The sequence below is a fragment of the Panulirus ornatus genome, chromosome 1 (genome assembly GCF_036320965.1).
Source record: "Panulirus ornatus isolate Po-2019 chromosome 1, ASM3632096v1, whole genome shotgun sequence".
Lineage (NCBI taxonomy): Eukaryota > Metazoa > Arthropoda > Malacostraca > Decapoda > Palinuridae > Panulirus > Panulirus ornatus.
In genome coordinates this window covers 76,833,167-76,854,466 of record NC_092224.1, presented here as the reverse complement: position 1 = coordinate 76,854,466, position 21,300 = coordinate 76,833,167, and the positions used below count along the sequence as shown (strand labels likewise).

The 21,300-nt window shown below is 38.6% G+C and overlaps 2 non-coding genes across 2 annotated transcripts; one reads left to right on the top strand and one right to left on the bottom strand.

Moving 5' to 3' along the window:
- Window positions 1-9,349: 9,349 nt before the first annotated feature.
- TRNAG-GCC (transfer RNA glycine (anticodon GCC)) lies at window positions 9,350-9,420 on the bottom strand. Its single transcript has one exon. It is a non-coding gene; the product is annotated as a tRNA-Gly (tRNA).
- Window positions 9,421-16,664: 7,244 nt separating this feature from the next.
- On the top strand, window positions 16,665-16,736 carry TRNAD-GUC (transfer RNA aspartic acid (anticodon GUC)). The gene has a single exon. It is a non-coding gene; the product is annotated as a tRNA-Asp (tRNA).
- Window positions 16,737-21,300: the final 4,564 nt, after the last annotated feature.

Here is a 21,300-nt window from a genome sequence, read left to right as displayed (position 1 = left end):
GTAATTTTGATGGAAAGTATTAATAAAGACAAATATGAAGGTGATCATCGTCATCACCATCATGAGATTATTTGGGCCTTGTGATCACAGTTGCATGGAAGAAATAAGTTCTCAAGCAAGATATCAGACTATCATATTGCTAAAGAAGCCCACAGGGATTACAGCTAATGAGGAAAATTTTCAATTTTTGATCTATGCCTTTTTATGTTATGTTGATTAGATTTATAAGGTCAGTAAGGTTAATTAAGAGGTTGATTTATAAGGCTGGGAGACTGAAAAGATAGATAAAGTTTTTGATTGGAAGAGTTAAGAAGGAATCTTATAGCTTTCATAGTGTTTCATTTCATTTAACTTTCATGGTGATCATATTGTGATTATGTTGAGAGTATTTTTTGATTTATTATGACAGTGGTCTTTGTTTTAGCAAACAGTGAATATGTCTATCACTGAAATGCAAGACTCCATTAACGAAAGCACAAATTAATGCTTAGCTTGGCATCCATAACTTAGTTTTGGATAGCCGAGGTTATCAGCTAAAGATATGTAAAGAATATAGTTCAAATATAGTAGATTCAGTAATGTTTAAACCTCACCCAATCCAACAATGGCTTATCAGAGCACACAGTGATATTATGTACCATTTCAAGCACAAAAGGGTTGAAACTAATGCATTTTTCTTGCCAGTGTGTTTAAACTTTCATTAACATGGTAGAGTTAAATTTGCATACTCTTGAGAAAGTTTTAGATCTTTGCTCCTTTCTGATAATTTCAGGTATCCTCAAGGATTACTTAAAGAGGGACTTAATGAAAATATACTTTAGAAGATTCAGATAACATTAGTTCTCAAAGGATTGGCTTGACATCACAGATTTATTATCTACTGTATGTCAGAATAATCAGTCAGCGTACTTCAGGCAATGCAGATCTCTGTCTTAATAGTCACCTGAAGAGATCAGAGATGTTAACATATATCAATGAAAACTAATTATAAGCTTCACATGAAGTTTGTTGCCTATTATATGGCATATACTGTATTGTATATCTCATTGCACAACCTGGTGTACCATCTTGCCTGAAGATAGAATTTCAGTAATGATTAGATTATAAAGTCTACCTGTTTATATATTATTATGAATTCCATTCCCAGTCCACTGGGGTGATCAAGCACTTACAGGCATCATGGCACTCTAATTTTGTCAAAATTAACTTCAGTAAAACATATCTCCAACCCTTTTGACTGACTGAGGGCAGGAATGCATAATTCTCCTATGGTAAATGAATAATATTCAAATGTATTCTTATTTCTGAAATGCTATAATGATAGGTGAAAGGACTTCATTTATAATATAAAAGATTGCTTGGCTATATCAAGGGCAAGGCACAAATGACTTCAAATAAAATAGTAAAAACTAGTTTGTAGTTGTTGCTCAAGGTAAATTGTAATGTTTATGACATATATATCCCTGTGTTTTGATATGTTATTAAAATGATTTTAAAACATTGCATAAGTTATTTATAGGATTGTAGCTCACAGATACGATGCTGTTTACCTATGATCCCATCTGGGGGGTAAGGGGACTTTCCAGAATTACATCAAATTAGCAAATTTGAACAGTATCATGAACTGAAATTAAACAATTGTCCAAAATGTAGATACAATGAGGATCTAATTTTGCTTGAATTTAACCTCCAAAGGCATTAATCATTTTCTGTTTGTAAATGAAGTGTATGTACAGCATTTCATTATTGCTGAATTAAAGGTTGTGTTAAACTTTGTAGCCCTAATCCGTATTCTAATGATGTAGTACACTGCTTTATCTACCTCCCATGCTAGAGACATACTTAACTGTCTCTTGGCTGGGATAACTTCAAGCATTTTTTTTTTTTTTCATATACACATATGATAGCTTCCACCATAGTCAAATTACCCCAAAGGTAACACTTTTACATTGCTGAACAAGTAAAGTAATGTAAGACATATAGTTTAGCATGCAATTTGTAAAGAATTAATTCAAGTAACAGAATCTTTGTAGAACAAGAGACTGGTTCTTTATATCATGTCCCTGAATGATTTCAACTTATTCTGGATTGCAGATATTTGTTCCTGGTAAAAGAATTAAGCATATTTCGGTTCAGATGTTTCAGTGAAGAATTAAGGTGAAGTGTAGGATTAAGCATATTTTATGATTTAGTGGATGTAAAAATTTTGTGCTGGAAAAGTTACTGGATTCTTCCTCCCTGAGGTTATACCTTGCATTAAAGTCACCTTTGGTAATGCCATATCATTGGAAATAAAGCCTCAACAAAGAAAATCTCACTCTAAAGGAGTCTACATTTCCATGCTACTAAAAGTAGTGCAACCTTGAGCTGCATGAGCCTGTAGGAGTGTCCTCGATAACATCAGGACTCTTTCATAGAAATTGGTCCTGGGTATGAATGAATGAGTGGTATTTTTTTCTGATAGTACACTGATGTTGATATCATAGTGTCCATTATCAAGAGTTAAAAATAGTCAGTGAATTGTGAATCCATCTGTCTGTTTATTATTATTAGTTAAATATATTTTTTAGGTTTTAAATTGTCTTTACAGGGATCTTGAAGATGTATGTTATGTTCATGAGACTTTGTTTTGTTGGCATTTGATAATGTTTATTGCAGATTTTATTCTAATTTTTAAAATTTACTGAGATTTGTTCCTTAGTAAGAATAGTTCAAAGAACTATAAAGTAAAAATTTCTTAAGGTGAAAATATCCCTGTATCTAGTTTTACAAATCTAGAAATTAATTGCAACTGCTTGAAAATTAATTTTGAGTAACACTGTATGGAAGGGATGCATTGTTAGAGAAATTTACTTGTGACTTCTGGATTTTTTTCCTTTAGCACTTAAGGTGTGATATGAAGATGGTTGTAAGTAAAATCATTTGTTAAAGATACTGGATGCTCCTCTGCTGTAACTGTAAAAAAAAAAGGCATACATGGTATAGATTGATTGCAGACTTACAGGAAGCCCTTTTTATGGCTTTGTTCTCACAGAATGCTGACACATTGTCAATATACATCTCATTTTTGGCCATTGCCATTTTGTTGGTTTTATGTTTTAAAGGATTTAATGTATTAGGTTTGGTTGTTACATATGAGTGATTAGTGGTGTTAAATCATGTTGCATATTCCATACATCACAAAGGGAAAAAGTAAATATTACAGCAGACCAGTAGTTGTTAGAATTTCAGGTATTCCTATATTCAAATAAGCCATTACATTGATCGATTTTTAGATATTTCAGTTTTTATCTGAATTTCAACATCTGTATTCATTTAAGAAAGGAGTCATAACTAAAAGTTAAGTGCCCTAATACAGGTACTAGGTGGGTATTAGGAAAGGCAAGTACAATTGTGTGGTGAAAACTGCCATAACATTGATTTTTAGATATATTTTTCTTATGAATTTCAACACCTGTATTCCTTTAAGAAAGGAGTCACCACGGAAAGTTAAGTGCCCTAATACAAAGATATCAGATGAATCTAGCTATGTATGAGGAAAGGCAATAGTTTTGTGATGAAAACTGTCAGACAGTCTTACACCTGGAGAAAATCAGAACAGGAATGAATAGCAGCTTACATGTTGTCTGCATAGTGGGCAGTAATGATGGGATGTAGATCCAAGTCTTTGTTATAAGCAGCAGAATGAAGATTTTTCTTTCGTACAGTAGTTTTATTAAAGGGGAATACAAATGAAAATTCCATTTGACTAAAGATTATCTAACCATTTGGTTTTCAAATGTCCTTTAACTTAAATTACTGTAGCCATTCACTGAAAAGTACCTTTAAAAAAAAGAAAGACAGCCTTTCCTGTTAAATGTACCCAGTGATGTAAGACATAACTCCAGAAATACAGCAGTTTGACATGCTGCAGTCGACTCCAATTCAGCCTCAGGTTCTGAGTCTTTCAAGCTTATAGATGCCACTCACATAATGGGAAGTGATTGTTGGCATAATTACAGAACTAGTTAGTATGTCTATGATGAATCATTATTCCAGGATAAGATTATACAGCTCTGTATTTTTAAGCACTGCAAGAGCAAAGCATGTTTGTAACTAATACATATGATGAGAATGCAGATTTGACTAATAGTTTGGCTAACACAAGGGTAAAGCATTATAACAAGTCATTAAAGAAGTCATCTCACATTTGTATTTGTTACCTAAAGGAAATTTTCTGCAAAGATCATTTTGCTGATGCCCCTCACTCATTTTCTAAGCTCTGAACTGTAGAAACCAAGATTGGAACACAAATGTAATTTGTCACCATTACCATGTGACATGAGTTATACTTCACAGCTTTTCTTTATTGATTAGCATTATACAATGTACAAAAGGGATGTTTTATACAAATGCATTTTAACCATCTTTGCACATATCAGTAAGGACAGTGTGCTACCACAAGTCACATTTAGATAAATATTGAAAAAACTAGGATAAGGAATGGTCACCACACCCATCAGGGAGATTGGATAACGCACATATGCAATGCTACAATCTCCATCCAAGATTGACACCAAAGTTGGTGCTGTCCTAATTCTGGTAAACACTAGTGCTTTTGGGTTCTCTGATGCTATTGTTTTGCTTTTTCTTTTAAGATCACTGGCATTGGAAACCATTGAAAATGGTACATGATGACACCTGGGCCAAATGTGAAAGCCTGTTGCACACAGCAGACTTTTATCATAAAACTCCCTTCTCAATTAATCAAACTTTTTTATGTAAATTAGTCAGTTGTGATATGATGAAGTTTGATTGCAAGTTTTTTGTGCGAATGAAAATTTTTTTTGTACTAATCAAGTAGTTCATCAAGCCTACCTTTACCTAGTGGAGTGTAGTTAAATGTTAATTTTTTGACATTCAGTTCCAGTATTTTGCTGGCAGTAGATCTAGTTGCCACCACCACTAATACTTGCCAGGCCAGCATTTGTGGTTTGTTGACACTGGTGCCTCACACACCCAACAGTAGACCATCTGCAGAGCGAGCTACCTTTCCCTTCCTAGTTCTTGCCTTTTTAAGAATGAAGCATCAGCTAGATTGTGCTATGTTGCATATGAAGTATTAACTAAGTTAAGCTAAGTTATTTATATTGCTTTAATTAGGTCTTATCTTGTTACATATTTTGAAGCATTACAGCTTCAGGTATAGCTGTTGATAGGTAGTAACATTTTCCTTCTATTGTACTCGGAATACTTACAATCATGTACATTTTGTTTCTTAGAGGTGCATACATATGAATTCATTAACCTGGAGTTTGTATGAAATGAGTAATTCATTCCAGAGAAAGGAAATCAATGTCATTCAGAACTGGGTAACTTTTTTTAATCCATAGCAAGCTCCTTCTACTTGTAGCTGTAATCAAATCTATAGAATTTTAGTTATCTTAGACACATTCAGAAGAAGCAAGAACAGTTACTAAGAGCAGCTTTATAAAACTTCACCTTCATGAAAACCCAGCATAGAAGTGTTGCATAATGCCAGAAAATACATTCAGTAGAGTAAAATGGCTTACTGCCAAACATTATGTGTATTCAAGAAATCACATGGAAGCACATGTACTGTCCTGGTGTGATATGCAGTTGAAGGTATTTTAGGAAACTAAATGAAATTAACAGATTTTGTGCTGTTCATATTGTTTTATGGGCATGAATCGTGTTCCCCTTTAAAACCATATTAATTGTTTACATAGTGTATTAAAGTACATATATATTTATCAGAAATATATACTTTTCAGAATAGTACTCTGCATGCCTGTAAAAAGTTATGCTTTGTATTGTATTTCATTCTTGACTTTGCCCCTTTTAACACTAATATCATTGTATTATCCAGATGCAACATTTATTTCATATTTAAAGGGAAGGTTTCTTATTTTCTGGAATATATTATGTTTCTGCACAAATAAATTTTTAAAATGTCGATTGTTTTTTTTAGCATAAAGAACTCTCACAGTACAGTACTAATTCAGGCTTGTTCACTTCATATGCAGAGTATAGGCAAAAGTTCCTATTATCTGTCTACCTCTATCTCTGATGCCCATTCCCTCCATAAACTCCTTCACAGGGATGGCTACAGCAAAAGTCTCTCCATAACTGGTGAACTCAAGTGCTGCAACTTAGCCTCTAGTGCCTCATCCTTTAACAGGCCACTGGTAGAGGGCAACTCTAGCAGTGTTTCCAGAGGCTCCTACCTAATGTTCCTACCAACTACTCGCACCTAATCTGTCTACCTTCAGTGCTGTTACTGAGCCTTTAGTGCCTCACCTTTTGACAGGCCTATAGCAGAGGGCAACTCTAACACAGTGATTTCAGAGGTATCTGCTTAATGTTCTTGCCATTTACTTCTACCTAATCTGTCTACCTGATGTTCCAACCTTCTATCACTACTTAATTCTCCCACCCAATTTCTACCTAGTGTTTCAAATTCATGCCCATCTTATGTTACTGCCTTCTACCATCTATTGCTTCTTTCATTTTGCTTAAAGGCAGAACTGATGCATAGTGCTCACCACTGGAAAATCTAGTTACAAAGAATGAGTTGAGTATTGTCAAGTGTTATATGTGACAATGAAAGATTGTATGTTTGTGGACAAAATGCCAGCAGTCCACATGTGGGTAAAGCAGAAAGAAAAGACAGCTGCTTGGGTCAGAGTGCTACCTGACAACTGCTGAAGTGCTGGCTTACTGTGTAGCCATCACAAACCCTCTTGGTCCTCAGGCAGGTAGTAGCAGGTCGATTGCTGCGTACCAACTACATACATTTTCTTTTCTCTGTAAAGTTTTACCAAGCATAAAAATATGGTCTCCACACACTTTTCCCTGCCCACATATACCATGTACCTACTATAATAGGTGTGAAATTTTGTAATTTTCATCTGAATGGAAAAGTTTATAATTTGATAGACTAAAAATTCAACAAATGTATGTGATATCCCAATTCACATTCCTTATGTAATGGAAGCAACATATGTGTCAATAGTGTGATGAACATTACCTTACACAGTGACAAACTGCTTTACTTAGATTTGCTTATTATATGGTTATTTGCATTAAATCTTTTTTAGTCATTTAAGATTAAGTTTGACATGAGGCATAGTTTCAGTATGGAGCTGAGCTCTAAGGTACCTGTAAGGTTTCGTAGCTGATTTCCTGGGTTCATTTATTCATCAGACAGTAACATTAGATCATGAGGGTTAGGAGGATCCAGGATCTAGGAGGGACTTTGAATATGTCCTGGTGTTACCCACGACTTTTATCGTAAGGCTCTCGCAGCCCATGGATGTGCTACTTCTAGTAGCTGGGAAAGGTATACTCCTTTGGAGTGAAGTTCTTTAATGAAACTGTACTCCAAAGGTGACTTCACTCACAGGGTAAATTTAAGCAGGCAGAGTCTGGCAATGCCAAATACTCCTGTTATGTGCTCATACACTTTTTCTTCTTGGGAAAAAAAAATTACAGTTGTGTTGGCTTGATGTCAGATAAATCAAAATGCAAAGTACAGTAATGCCATTTTATTACAAAAATCATATGAGCTATGATATTTACAAAATAATGCTCCAGTAGAGAAAACTGGGGGAAGTGAAGTGTTTTAGATACTTGTGAGTGGACATGGCAGCAAACAGAACCATGGAAGCCGAACTGATTCCTTGGATGAGTGAGATAGGAAAAGGTTCTGGGAGTATTGAGGAATGTATGGAAAGAGAGGTTGTTATCTGGGAAGGCAAGAATGGGTATGATGAAAGTGCAGAAGTCATGAAGATGTTATATGGGCTATAGATGAGGATGTGTGAAGGAGGTTGGATGTGGTGAAAATGAAATGTTTGAGGTCATAGTGTGGTGTGGTGCTTTGATCGAATAAATAATAAAGGGTAAGAGTGAGGTGTATTAATAAGAGGTTGGTTGAAGAGGGTGTACCAAAAATTTTTGCACATATGGAAAAAATTAATGAGGAATGGTTGACAAAGAGGTTACGTGTCAAAAGTGGAGGGAACAAGAAAAGAGGGCGATTGGGAAGGACAGTGAAAAAGACTGCGAGTGCTTGGGGCTTGAACATACAAGACGATGTGCAGCATGCACAGAATGAAATGAACTGGAGCGATGTGATATACCAGGAGCAACGTGTTGTCATTAGATGAAACCAGGGTATGAAAAGTGGCCAGAGGAAACCATTGAAAGGCCAGTGGGGCTTTATTATGGATGGCAGGCCGTGGCTTCAGTGCATTACACATGACAGCTAGAGAGTGGATGTGAGTGAATAAGGCCAATTTCTTCCACTGTTTCTGGTACTGCTTCGCATATGCGGGAAACAGCGACCAAGTATGAAAAGTATACATATATTCATCTATCCAGCAAACATGAAGTTTAGTGACTGAATGTTGCTATTGGCCATATCCAGTTTGTAGCGATGGAGGGAGGAAGAGACTGTGGAGTCAGTTTGGTTGATGTGGGTGAACCCAGAACCCAGAACCCTGAGATGATGTCTGTGTAGCGTATTATCTCTCGAACGCGACTGTATGACTTAAAGTTTGATTGCGTGGTCTTACCTTGACCCTTATGAGTTAGGTCAAAGGCCAAGCCATCACGTCCAAGAGTCGTAACATCGTTATAGAACGGGTTAAGTATCAGTTCACAGTCATCAACTTTTTCATTGACAGGCAGTTCATGCAACAGAGGAGGGGGGAGGTGGCGTTGCCATACGCGAACGTCTTTTATAGAAACTACTTGAAATTGTTAAGTGCCTAAACACAAAATGAGACATCATAGAGGACCGAAATAAATGGTAGTATCTATCAATTACTCATTAACTCAACCTGATGTGTAGACTTGTGCTTCCCGTCCATAAATCAACGCTGTGACAGATACTCCTTCACGTAAGCTTCCTTCACGTACGCTTCCTTCACGATCTAGAATTAAATTTTCCCCATCCACCAGAGCTATCAGTTCACCTGTATCCTTCCTTCCTTACATACTTGAGCTTTCCCACTGCCATCCTTACTAATAGGAAACCCGATGCTGAAAGTCATGCACTTTTTAAAAGGTCGGGGGAGGGAGGAAGCCGTATGTTGTGCAAATAGTTAGTATGAAAATCAGTGTATAATCACGATATGTTCATTTCTACCACATAGAAAAATGTGGAAAATTATTAGGAAGGGAGAGAGGATCTAGGTATTCCTGACAGAGATTTCTGAAGATATTTCTGAACGGTTCCTAACTAATCTTTATGACAAAATTACATAACGAAGGCATGAATATATATATATATATATATATATATATATATATATATATATATATAAGGAAAAAAAAAAAAGGATGCATCGGCCGGGAATCGAACCCGGGCCTCCCGCGTGGCAGGCGAGAATTCTACCACTGAACCACCGATGCTTGAATGATAGATAGCAAATGCTTATATGATTCTTCAATTTCATATTAAACATTAACATAAAAGTCATCGTTTAAAGTTAATAATAAGACTAAGTAATACAAAAGGACTGTGAGTAATGTGATCATATATGCAATGAAGCGATCGATTTTAGACGGACCTCGAGAGTGTGGCTATACATGACGCGGATTGACAGTATACCTCGCGACACTCTGTGCCCAGGTGTTCAATTTAGAGTTACATCGCAAGCGATAGTGAGTCACTGCGAGAGCCGGTGTTCAGACCGGGTGGTCTGGCAAGCGTCGCGACCACAGCAAAAAGAAGACTGTATTTATTGGCTCTATTAGATTGGTATGCCCCTAAATAACTTAGGTTTATAACCTTATATTGAAATTGTCTCCCATCATCATATTTATCAAATTTAGTCAAAAGATTAATGTACTTGGTGGTCTTTGGCCAGATGAACTTTGTTTCTTCGAGGAAGTGTATTAAAATAGGTTGGCTGGGTCAGGTCTACCAGTATGCGATATGATATGCTTAGAATAGCATTTTTTTTTTTTTTCTTTTTCAGACTAACGGGCTCCCTGGATAATAGATGTCAGAATTACAACTTAGCACAGACACACACACACACATACTTGTGGACCAGGTAGCTTTTCTTTTTCTGCCTCAACCAAACGTGGGCAGCTGACGTTCGGTCAATAAACGTACAATCTCTCCATGTCACGCATAACACAACACACAACTCACACGAGTTATTTCTCGTAACTGTATTTTCCCGCTGTGAGCACTACGCGCTAACCCTGCCTTTTGGCAAAATATCTGCAGATACTCGTAAGTACTCACAGTAGGTGGTAGGCAGCCAAGGACCAGAGACATAATACCGGTACAGCTCACCAAGGTATCGGAAGGGTCAGAGACTGCAGGTGCTACTCTTTTGAACAAGGTGGATGTCTTTACTTACTGCCTCATCCTAACTGGAGATACTGAGGAAGGCTGGTAAGATAAGACTGATCTATTAATGATCGCCCCGAGACCACTTCCTTGAAAGGGTCATGGAGTTACTCCAAGACGGCTCCATGGCTGCGTTACTTTCAGTAGTAGGGGAAATAATTGACTCCTTTGGAGTGAGGTCTCTGACGAGACTGTTATCTAAGAAACACCCTACTGAAATGTCTTGTCAATCTCCTTTCGTTATAAGTGTTAGTTCCAAGACCTTTTTTTTTATTCTCACGCTGAAGGCTCCAGCCACGGACAATACTCCACATCAAGGCTGGGTCTTATTTGAAATGTAAAGAGGAATATGAAAGAGAAAAAGAAGAGACAAGGGAAACTACGAATTTAGGAGGCAGTGAAAAACTTGGCTTTTAAAACGTGCCAGGTCATAATTACTGGGAGACATGAGAGGGTAGAGATGTGGAGGGGCACACGACCAGCCAGCTCTCGGGAGTAAGACAAAATAATACCTATAGATAAGGGAAAGTGAACCAACATTGCGGCGTAGGGCGATTGGGTCAAGTTTGGAAGTTAGCATGGGACAATTTATAAGTCGGACCGCTTTTGACCCAACTCTCTCAAGTAAGGATGCAGAGCTAGAACCACCCCAGATGTGAGAACAGTACTCCATACAAGGATGGATCAATCCTTTCTATAAACGGAGAAACTGTTCAGAAGAAAACAAATTTCGACACATAAACAGGACTCCCAGTCTTTTAGAGCAGACTTAGCTATTTCCTTAAAGTGGGGTTTCCAAGAAAGAGTGGATGTTACAGTACTATAAATTTTTGCCATCGAGTCAATAAGTGGAATTACAGAACCGTCAAAGGAGAGAGGAAGTTGTAAGTTTTCGATTGAGAGATGGGCAGAAACTGGGTCTTGGAGGCATTAAACTTAACCCATTTTCGTCTATCCTATTGAGATATCCTATCCGAGTCTGAGGCGACCCACCTCTCATTCGACGTAAGTATATACACAGTTCTAAGCGCATGATGTTAAACCTTTATCACTACTTTTGTGTTAACTCCAGTGAATAAACTGATTTACTGATGCATGTTCTATCTTGGATGGAACATAATTCGTAAGTATCGTCTTGAACGTCACCTGGTTTGTATGCTTGAAGGCAGGTTAGGTAATATTTTTTCCCCTAAGATCGTCTGATATCGTCTTCGAAGTGCTCGCACGGCATCTGTCTCCACCTTGTTCAGTCCTCATAACTTGACAGTAATTTGGGCTGAATTTCATTTGCCTATTATTTTTGCCTGATGTTTTTGTTACGTTGCAACATGGATTTTTTATGACACTGACATAATAGTAACAAGAATATTCAGTTATGATTCATTATCTGGTTCGTCATTTACATAAATATGAATAGCTGTTGTTCTAGAGATGAGCCCTGAAAGATTCCACGATTCATCTTCTCACAGCTTCATAAGGCGTCCGTGTTTGGGTCGTCTGCCCCCTGTCAGATCGGGAGCTTTTCACTCCAGCCCGCATAGTGCCAACCCGTCACTACTGTCTTTATGGAGAGATTATTAGCTGATAGCCACACACATCCCGTGGGTGGCTACAGGGGCGTGATACCATTAGTTTTGCTCTGTAGTCTCTTTATTCAAACCATGAGTTAGTATTTGTAATCACCTGATCATTACCAACATGTACTGTATGGGGAGGGAGTTCTACACTCGTGGGAACCCCAAGTCTTGAACTCTGCTGTTATTCATCTTTTTTGAATTTCATTATGCTCTTCACATTCATAATCTCATAACTCAGTTTATTCCACTCATCCATTACTTTTAGCATACAAAAGTAGTTCTTTACATAGTTTCAAAGAAGATTCTTGCTTGATTTTCTGTTTTCTGTTTGTTCATTCGAGGTATAGAAGCAGGTTACAGACTACAGACAGACGCATGGTTCAAGTTTTTCTTATGTTTGGATGAGTTTCTGGATATGTATTTTTGGTGCTTTATTCACAGTAGAAACCCCCGCCATAGTAAGTGTGTGATTACAACTTGCATGTTACAAGACGTCTCATACTCATGTTGCCCCGTCGCTTAACCTTGCATATATATATATATATATATATATATATATATATATATATATATATATATATATATATATATATATATATATATATTAGAAAGGATCACAATTTTGCGCGTGATCAAGATATTCCTATGAGTCCACGGGGAAAATGAAACACGAAAAGTTCCCAAGTGCACTTTCGTGTAATAATCACATCATCAGGGGAGACACAAGAGAGGAATATAACAGTCAGTTGATATACATCGAAGAGACGAAGTTAGGACGCAATTTGGTAAACATGTGTACCAAATTGCGTCCTAGCTTTATATATATATATATATATATATATATATATATATATATATATATATATATATATATATATATATATATATATATGCTTGCCTTCATCCATTTCTGTCGGTACCCCACCCCACAGGAAGCAGCATCGTTACCCCTTGCTTCAACGAGGTAGCGCCAGAAAAGCAGACAAAAAGGCCACATTCGTTCATGTTCAATTTCTACCTGTCATGTGTGATGCACCGAAACCACAGCTCCCTATCAATATCCAGGCCCCACAGACCCTTCCATGGTTTACCCCAGACGCTTCACATGCTCTGGTTCAGTCCATTGACAGTATGTCTTTTACTCATAAATATGTTGGGATACACTTATACACAAACTCATACACCCTAACCTATTCCAGGTGTGTTGTCGTAATGTCCCGGCCAAGTCATTAAGCAGAATTTTTATTATAGTTAATTCGTCAAAATCACTGTGCGTTTGTATCGTAGCAACGCGCATGTACTTACTGCGCAGTGTATGGCAGGTGATGCGTCGACAGACTGAAATTTGTTTTTTTGTCCTTAATCATATGATTCATCGTAACTGTCTAATCTTTTGTTGCTTTTCATGAAAATATTATAGGCCCTTTTTTCGACATGAATAATGTTGAACGTATTGTTTATTGCATGGAGCCGTTGATCATACTGTTCTAATGGCTTCTTGTCGCTTATTTCAGATCATTGTTTTCTGACTTCCCGCCTTTTCGCTAACTCTTCCTAACATGATAGGCAGTTATGGGATCATAACGCTTTGTATTTCTCTTTTCGATAAGATAAGAATATTTAGAAATCTCAAAGTATTGTAGAATTGTTGTGACATTTCTTAATATATTTGCATTATGGAATTGTCTTAACATTATGACGTCACATAAATACGCAGCAGTATCCAGGAATAAACTACCAAGCGCAAGATATTTGGGCCACATACGTATTTAATGTGGTGTTAGTTATGTTATCCCTAACACCAGAAGAAGGCATAATAACTTTCAAGTTTGGTGGATGCAAGTGCTTGAAGGTGACTGCATTAATGACCCTGGCAGGTAATAGCCCTTAAGCCCGAACAACCGACCGACCATCTTGGAGTGCGCGGACGCTCGGTAAGTCTAACCTCAGTCAGGACCTGTTGTCTAGTCACTTCGAGTTAGATATTTGGACAGAGTGAACGCGCGTAGTGTTACCCACAATACTGGGTCACTTAGAGCATTACTCGCTTTGTTTTGGAACGCGTAATATTAGAAGAAAGCCACCGACGCAGCTAAAGGAAGACTTTATCATAGAGGTAAGGACAATGTTTAGTTTTGTTTGAGGAACGACCTTCGAGCTCATGTTCGTTCGTGTTGGTGGAGGTTCTTACACTGGGACAAACGTGATCTCTCTCCACCCGCTGCCTAAGTGACACACTTACGTGTGCCTATCGCTGTTATTCGTGTACCAACGATTGCTAATACTCCAAAGGTATTTAGTGTAGATTTTCGTTATTTTTTTTATTCAACATCCTTGAAAAATACAGTCCACAACTCCGCTATATCAGACTTCTATGTTCTCTTTTTGGTATTATCATCAAGAATCATGCGAATTACCACAGAGGTAATTAATTTGTAGGTAGCATTGAAAACATCCTTATAATTCCACCGTCGATGTCCTTGGTTTTGTAAGAGCTGGGGTAGGGACACAGGGGGTGTGTGACGTGTTACATTCGCACAGCTGAACCAGGGTTCAAGTAATTTTTCGCCACATGTACCAACTCGTTGTATCATGATTAATTTATATTGTTTCTTGGGACGTTCAACGTGGGAATATTTTTCATTTCTGATGAACTCTAGATATATATGTCCCATTTGTCTTCAAACCTGATTGTAGATATTATGGATAATTTTTGGTTTTGAACATTATCCACGTTTGATTTACGAAGAAATCGTCCTTAGATCGTAGAATCTCGTTTACTTTGTCATGTGTTTAATCGTAGAATCTCGTTTACTGTTGTCATGTGTTTACGTGATGACTAGTTTGATTTGCGTCCTAGTATTTGTTTTAGTATTATAAGTTCGCCATCATTTTGCGTGTCGTCCATGTCATGTTTACGTTACGATCGAAGTAAATTGAAACATTTAGGTGGAGACAAACCGCGCCATAACACAGTATTTGTGAATACCTACAATGTATTATTAAATGTTAACTGTTTATGAGTTGTAGTTATATTGTGGAGTACAGTTAATTATTGATCTTCAAATAAAAGAGGTACAAATGTGAGCTATAGTTCCGTCGAGTGTGTGTACGTCGACGGGTGGAGTGTTGTCATTGTTTATCTGATTCATTAACATTGCGCCTGATCCCTTCTTGTTGATGAATTCAGAAACATTATTCCTTCTTGATTTCGAAATAAATACCGTCGAATATATAGACAGGTTTTAGCGCTAAACTGATTCGTATTTATGAAATTAGTTTCCCTTCATTTTGAAATCGTAATGATTAGAATATAATTTTGATTCGCAATAAAGACAATGACGATGGGAATGTTCCTGCGTAGTGCAGTTGTTGTATACTTTCTTATGAACTTGACGCACAGTATATTTGAAGGGGAAATGACATCATAGAAGAACTCTCCCGAAGTGCAGGAAGACGATGCTTTATCCGTAAACTCCCAGTAGAGGGATGAGTACGCCCTAGTCCACCACAACCGAGTTGGAATGAGGACGAGGCTACGAGCCATCAAAAACTCATGGCCGGACTTGTAGTGTATCCCATCTTTCTATAGGCTGCAAAGATTCGATTTTAGAATGGACGGACTTTCGAGGACTTTGCATCATTTTAAGTTCGTTGAGTGTACACGAAAGTTACCGGCACATGAAGGTGATCAAAGAAATGTGTCTCCTGTTTCACTGCAGGCTCTCGATTTTTCCCCTTAGCTCATGGTTACATTGTCGCGAGGATGAGGTATTACCAGTCTGTTTTTTCCTTTGAGAGATAATGTACAACTAGGAGTCACCAGGACTGAGGCTATGAACGATTAAGGGGAGAATCACAAAGGAAACCTTTCGAAAGGTAATTCACTTTCTTGTTTTAGGCGTTTTGTTGTCCAGCTCCCGTTTTCCTTGCTAATATAGCCCATAAATTCGTTATTTCAAATAGTTTGTTCAGCAGCCCACGGAGGTCAACATATATTTCACAGACAATGTAGGCAATGTGTGGTGGCCAGTGGGTGTAACAGGTCGAAGGCGCCATGTTTTTGTGGTTAACGTAGCGGTACCATTGCTAATATCCAAGGCCAGGTGAATGATTCACCACCCTCACTGCAACACTACAGCAGAAGTATGTTTACCCTTTCATGTTGGCCTCGAATCACCGGTGCCTCTGGTGATTCACCAGCAGGGTGAAGACGCGGGGGTGTAATCCTTCCCTTGGCAGTAACTAAGCAAATCAAAACAGTAAGGACGCTATTCTTAACCTTACCTAAATTAGAAGAGTTAGACATTTATGTATGATTATTCAATTAAGCATTTTCTCCCATGCTGTCTGTCGTGGAAATCACTGTTTCAAGAAAGATTGATTAGACTATGCTTCTCATCATAGGTTACATGTCTTTATTGTACTTTGTTATTGTTGCCTTCCTCGTAGCAAGAATTATTATAAGATCGCTTCGCGACAGACACTCTTATAGATTTACAGAATGCGGCTGTAGTAATATTACGAAACGTACTTCGCTTTATCTTGCATCTCCATACACATGGCCAGTACTTCCCTCTTTACGAAGGAACTAGTGTTATAGAAAAGGAAAACTGGTGGAACCTGTTTGGTAAAATGAATTATGTTTGTATTTCTTATTTTATTAAATGTATTTAAACATTGGAAATTGTGAAAATTTTGTTGATATAGCAGATTCCTCGGTAGTATAGTGGTGAGTATCCCCGCCTGTCACGCGGGAGACCGGGGTTCGATTCCCCGCCGGGGAGGATCTTTTCTCTTTTTTCCACTCGTTAAAAGATCTGCATGATGGTACACATCAGTGAATGTTTTACGGCCGTCATGCAAAGTGCCCGATATGAATGAGTATAAACCAACACATGCGTACTGATGGTAATTATTTACCACTGGCAGTTGTGTACGCCAAGAGTGTCCTAGTTTCTGTGCTAGAGTGTACAGGGTTCTGTGCTAGTGTATTCAGGGTTTTGTGCTGGAATGTCCAGGGTTCTGTGCTAGAGTGTCCAGGGTTCTGTGCAAGAGTGTACAGGGTTCTGTGCTAGTGTGTTTAGGGTTCTGTGCTAGAGTGTACAGGGTTCTCTGCTAGAGTGTACAGGGTTCTGTGCTAGTGTATTCAGGGTTTGGTGATTGAATGTACTGGGTTCTTTGCCGGAGTGTCCAGGGTTCTGTGCTAGTGTCTCCAGGGTTCTGTGCTAGTGTGTCCAGGGTTCTTTACTAGTGTGTCCAGGGTTTTGTGCTAGAATTTACAGAGCACAGAATGTACAAGGTTCTGTGCTAGAGTGTCTAGGGTTCTGTGCTAGAATGCCTAGGGTTCTGTGCTAGTGTGTTTAGGGTTCTGTGCTAGAGTGTACAGGGTTCTGTGCTGGAGTGTCGAGGGTTCTGTGCTAGAATATCTAGGGTTCTGTGCTAGAGTGTACAGGGGTCTTCACCTGCAGCACTGTCCATGTTAGGTCTTGTGTCATTTGAACACATCTGCTTCATGTTAATGTGTGCTTCGCTGGCGGCACTAACCGAGGATCAACCCCACTGGGGGAAAAATAATGATCAGGTAAAGTCATGAATGTGACAATTCTAGACGAGACGATAAAATTGGAGCCTAATTAGACAGAAGTAGTCAGACGTGTTGTGCCAGGGAGATACATCACTGATAACGTAAAACATTAACGAGTTCATTAGCGAGAGAAGTAATTTGCTTGGCAGTCTTTTGGAGAAGATTAGATAGAAATTATTTGGCACGTCAGTGCATTAGTTGCATAAGAGATACTACAAATGGTCCAGAAAATGCACTACACCGTCTCGGGAAATTCAGGGTCAACTGTAAGATGATTATAAAATTCTGATATATATATATATATATATATATATATATATATATATATATATAGAGTAATCGAAAAATCCATGTGGATTTAACACAATTCCGTACAGTAAAATTAAGTACAGAATACACGTAGTTTATCTTATATAAGAAATGTGTAGTTCTTTCTTAAGGCTTCTCTGGGTACTTGCATGCGAATGGGTTTTTACGGCCTATGCAACATGCGATCAGATATATCCCCCAACAAATCCCCTGGACTCCCAGATCTTGCGTTGGGTCCCTATCTCACTCAGCTTCACGGAACTTAGCAATAAAGTGTCTCACGGTGTTTCGATGCTGCGGTTGGATGCTGGGGAATTTTTCCACAGACCTTCGTGTGATATCTGTGTATGGTCGTGCACCTTTGAGCAAAAATTTCACAAAGATCGTCCTTGGTTCGAGAGTCAGAGCAGTTTTTTTTTATGAGACCTTTTAAAACCTGTTGCGACTTATATTATTTAATGCGTATGCATAGCGACTTTTCGATCACCCTGTTTATATATTTCCGGCGTGTCCTAGAAGGCAACTAAGCAGATAGGGAGCGGGAGACTGGATGCCCCCTCCTCACTTCTTGTATTTCACTTAAAAAACAGAGTAGAAGAAGGAACCAATCAGGGAGTGCTCAGTCTCCTCAAAAGTTCAGGATGGTATTTCTATATATATGTGTAGAGAAGACGAGCAGAGAGGAGAGATAGGTAGTAGGTTTGAGGAAAGAGACCTGGATGTTCTGGCTCTCCATGAAACAAAGTCCACGGGTACATGGGAAGAATGATTTAGAAATGTTTTAGGAGTAAAGTCAGGGGTTGGTGAGAGGACAAGAGCTGAGGAAGGAGTAGTACTACTCTTGAAGCAGCAGTTGTCGGAGTGTGTGAAAGATTGTGTCGAAGAAAATTCTCGACTGATGTGAGTAAAAATGAAAGTGGATGGCGAGAGATGGGAGGTTATTAGTGTTTATGCACCTGCCCATGAGAAATATCAGGAGAGGCAAGTGTTTTAGTAGCAGCTTAGTGAGTGTGTCAGCAGTTTTAGTATAACAGACCGGGTATTATTGATGGTTGATTTGAATGCGAAGGTGAGTGATATTGCATTTGAGGGTATAATTGGGGGCTTAGGGTATTCAGTATTTTGAATGGAAATGGTGAAGAGCTTGTGGAGTAGTTTGCTGAAAGAGGACTGGTTATTCGGAATACCTGGTATGAAAAGCGAAACATGCGTAAGTATATGTATGTGAGAGAGAGAGATGGTCATTTGGCATTTTTAGATTAAATATTAATGGATAGGCGTGTAAAAGAGAGACTTTTGGATGTAATTGTGCTGAGAGGGGCATCATGGGGATGTGTGATCACTATATGGTGGAGACGAGGGTGAAGATTTGTAAAGGTTATCGAAAAAGATGAAACATTGTGAGAAGAGAGTGGTGAGATTAAGTGAGCTTGGAAAAGAGACTTGTGTGAAGGTTGAGTTTAGAATGGTAAAAGGTGAGAGTAAATGAAGCAAGGGGAGTGGGTGAGGAATGGGAGGTATTTAGGGTAGCAGTGCGAGAGATACGTGTGGTATATGAAGGTTAAGAAGTAGTCAAATTAGAAAAGGTGGTGAGTGGTGGGATGAAGAAGTCAAAGTGCGAGTGAGATGAAGAGAGGCGTTTGGGAGGTACTTGTGGAAAAGGAGTGCAAATGATTGGGAGATGTATAAGAGAAAGCAGATGGAGGTCAAGAAGAATGTGCAGGAGTTGAAAAAGATGCAAATGAGAGTTGGGGTGAGAGGGTATCAGCAAGCTTTTAGATGTTTTGGAAGGAGTTTTATATGTGAAAAACAAGGGAACAAATGGGAATATCGATGAAGGGGCAAAAGGGGAATTAGTCACAAGTAGTGATCAAGTGAAGAGGAGATACAGTGAGTATTTTGAAGGAATGTTGAATATGTTTGATAATAAGGTGGCAGGTGTAGGGTGCTTGGTTTGGGATGGTATGCAAAGTGAGTCATTAAGATTGTTTGATGAAGAAAAAAGATGGGCAATAACCTTACGTATGGTGAAATTTGGCAAGGCGACTGGAGTAGATGGTACTGCAGTTGAATTTATTAAGAAAAGGATGACTGCGTTGTAGATTGGTTGTTAGGGATATTCACTCTACGTATGGATCATGGTGAGTCGTCTGAGGATTGGCGGAATGTATGTGTAGAGCTATTGTGTAAAGGCAATGGGGATAAAGATGAGTGTTCATACTGCAGAGGTTTAAGTATGTTGAGTGTACCTGATAAGTTGTATGGGAGGGTATAGATTGAGAGGGTGAAGGTGTATACAGAGCATCAGAATGGGGAAAAGCAATGTGGTTTGAGAAGCGGTAGAGGATGTGTCGATCAAGTTTTGTGTAAGGAATGTGTGTGAGGAATACTTAATGAAACAAGAATTTTTTTATTGCATCCATGGATCTGGAGAAAGCATATGATAAGGTTAGTGGACATGCCTTGTGGAAGATCTCAAGAACGATAATAATGTATGGTGTATGAGGAAAGTGGCTAGAAGTAGAGAAGTTTGTATCAGGAGTGTAGGCATATGTACGATTAGGAAGAAAGTAATTGATTCCAAGTGAAGGGTGGTCTGCGGCAGGGGTGTGTGATGTCCCCGTGGTTGTTTGATTTGTTTATAGATGGGGTGGAGTCGGAGGTAAATGCGAGAGTCGTGGAGAGAGGGGCGAGTATATAGCCTGTGGGGGATGAGAGGGCCTGGGAAGTGAGTCAGTTGTTGTTTGCTGATGATGCAGCACTGGTGGCAGATTCGAGTGAGAAACTGTAGAAACTGTAGAAGTGTGTGTGAAAGGAGGAAATTGAGAGTAAATGCAAATTGATGCAAAAGAATTAGGTTTAGCAGGGTTGAGGGACAGGTTACTTGAGGTTTGAGTTTGAATGGAGAAAACCTGGAGGAAGTGAAATGTTTTAGATACCTGGGAGTGGACATGGCTGGGAATGGAACCATGGAAGCGAGTCATAGTGTGGGGGAGAGGGCGTAGGATCTAGGAGCGATGAAGAATATGTGGAAAAAGAATGTTATATGGGGGAACAAAATTGGATATGTTTGAAGGTATAGTAGTTACAACAATATTATATGGATGCAAGGCATGGGCTGTTGATGTGACTTGGCGGAGGGTGGTGGATGTGTTGGAAATGAAGTGTATGAGACAAAGATGTGGTGTGAAGTAGTTTGAACATGTAAGTAATGAAAGCGTAAGTCTTTAAAAGTGTGGTTGAGAAAGCTGTAGAACACTACTTCCTCTATCTCACCATTTACTATTTTCACGTTCCAACTAACCTGCCATTCTTCTCTGCTGAATATTATTACATTACTTCTGTTTATATTAACCCACTTTCTCCTTTCACGTACTCTCCCAGACTTACGCACCAGCTTCTGTAGTTTCTCCCTGAAGTCAGCCACCGCAGCGGTGTCATCAACTAACAGCAGC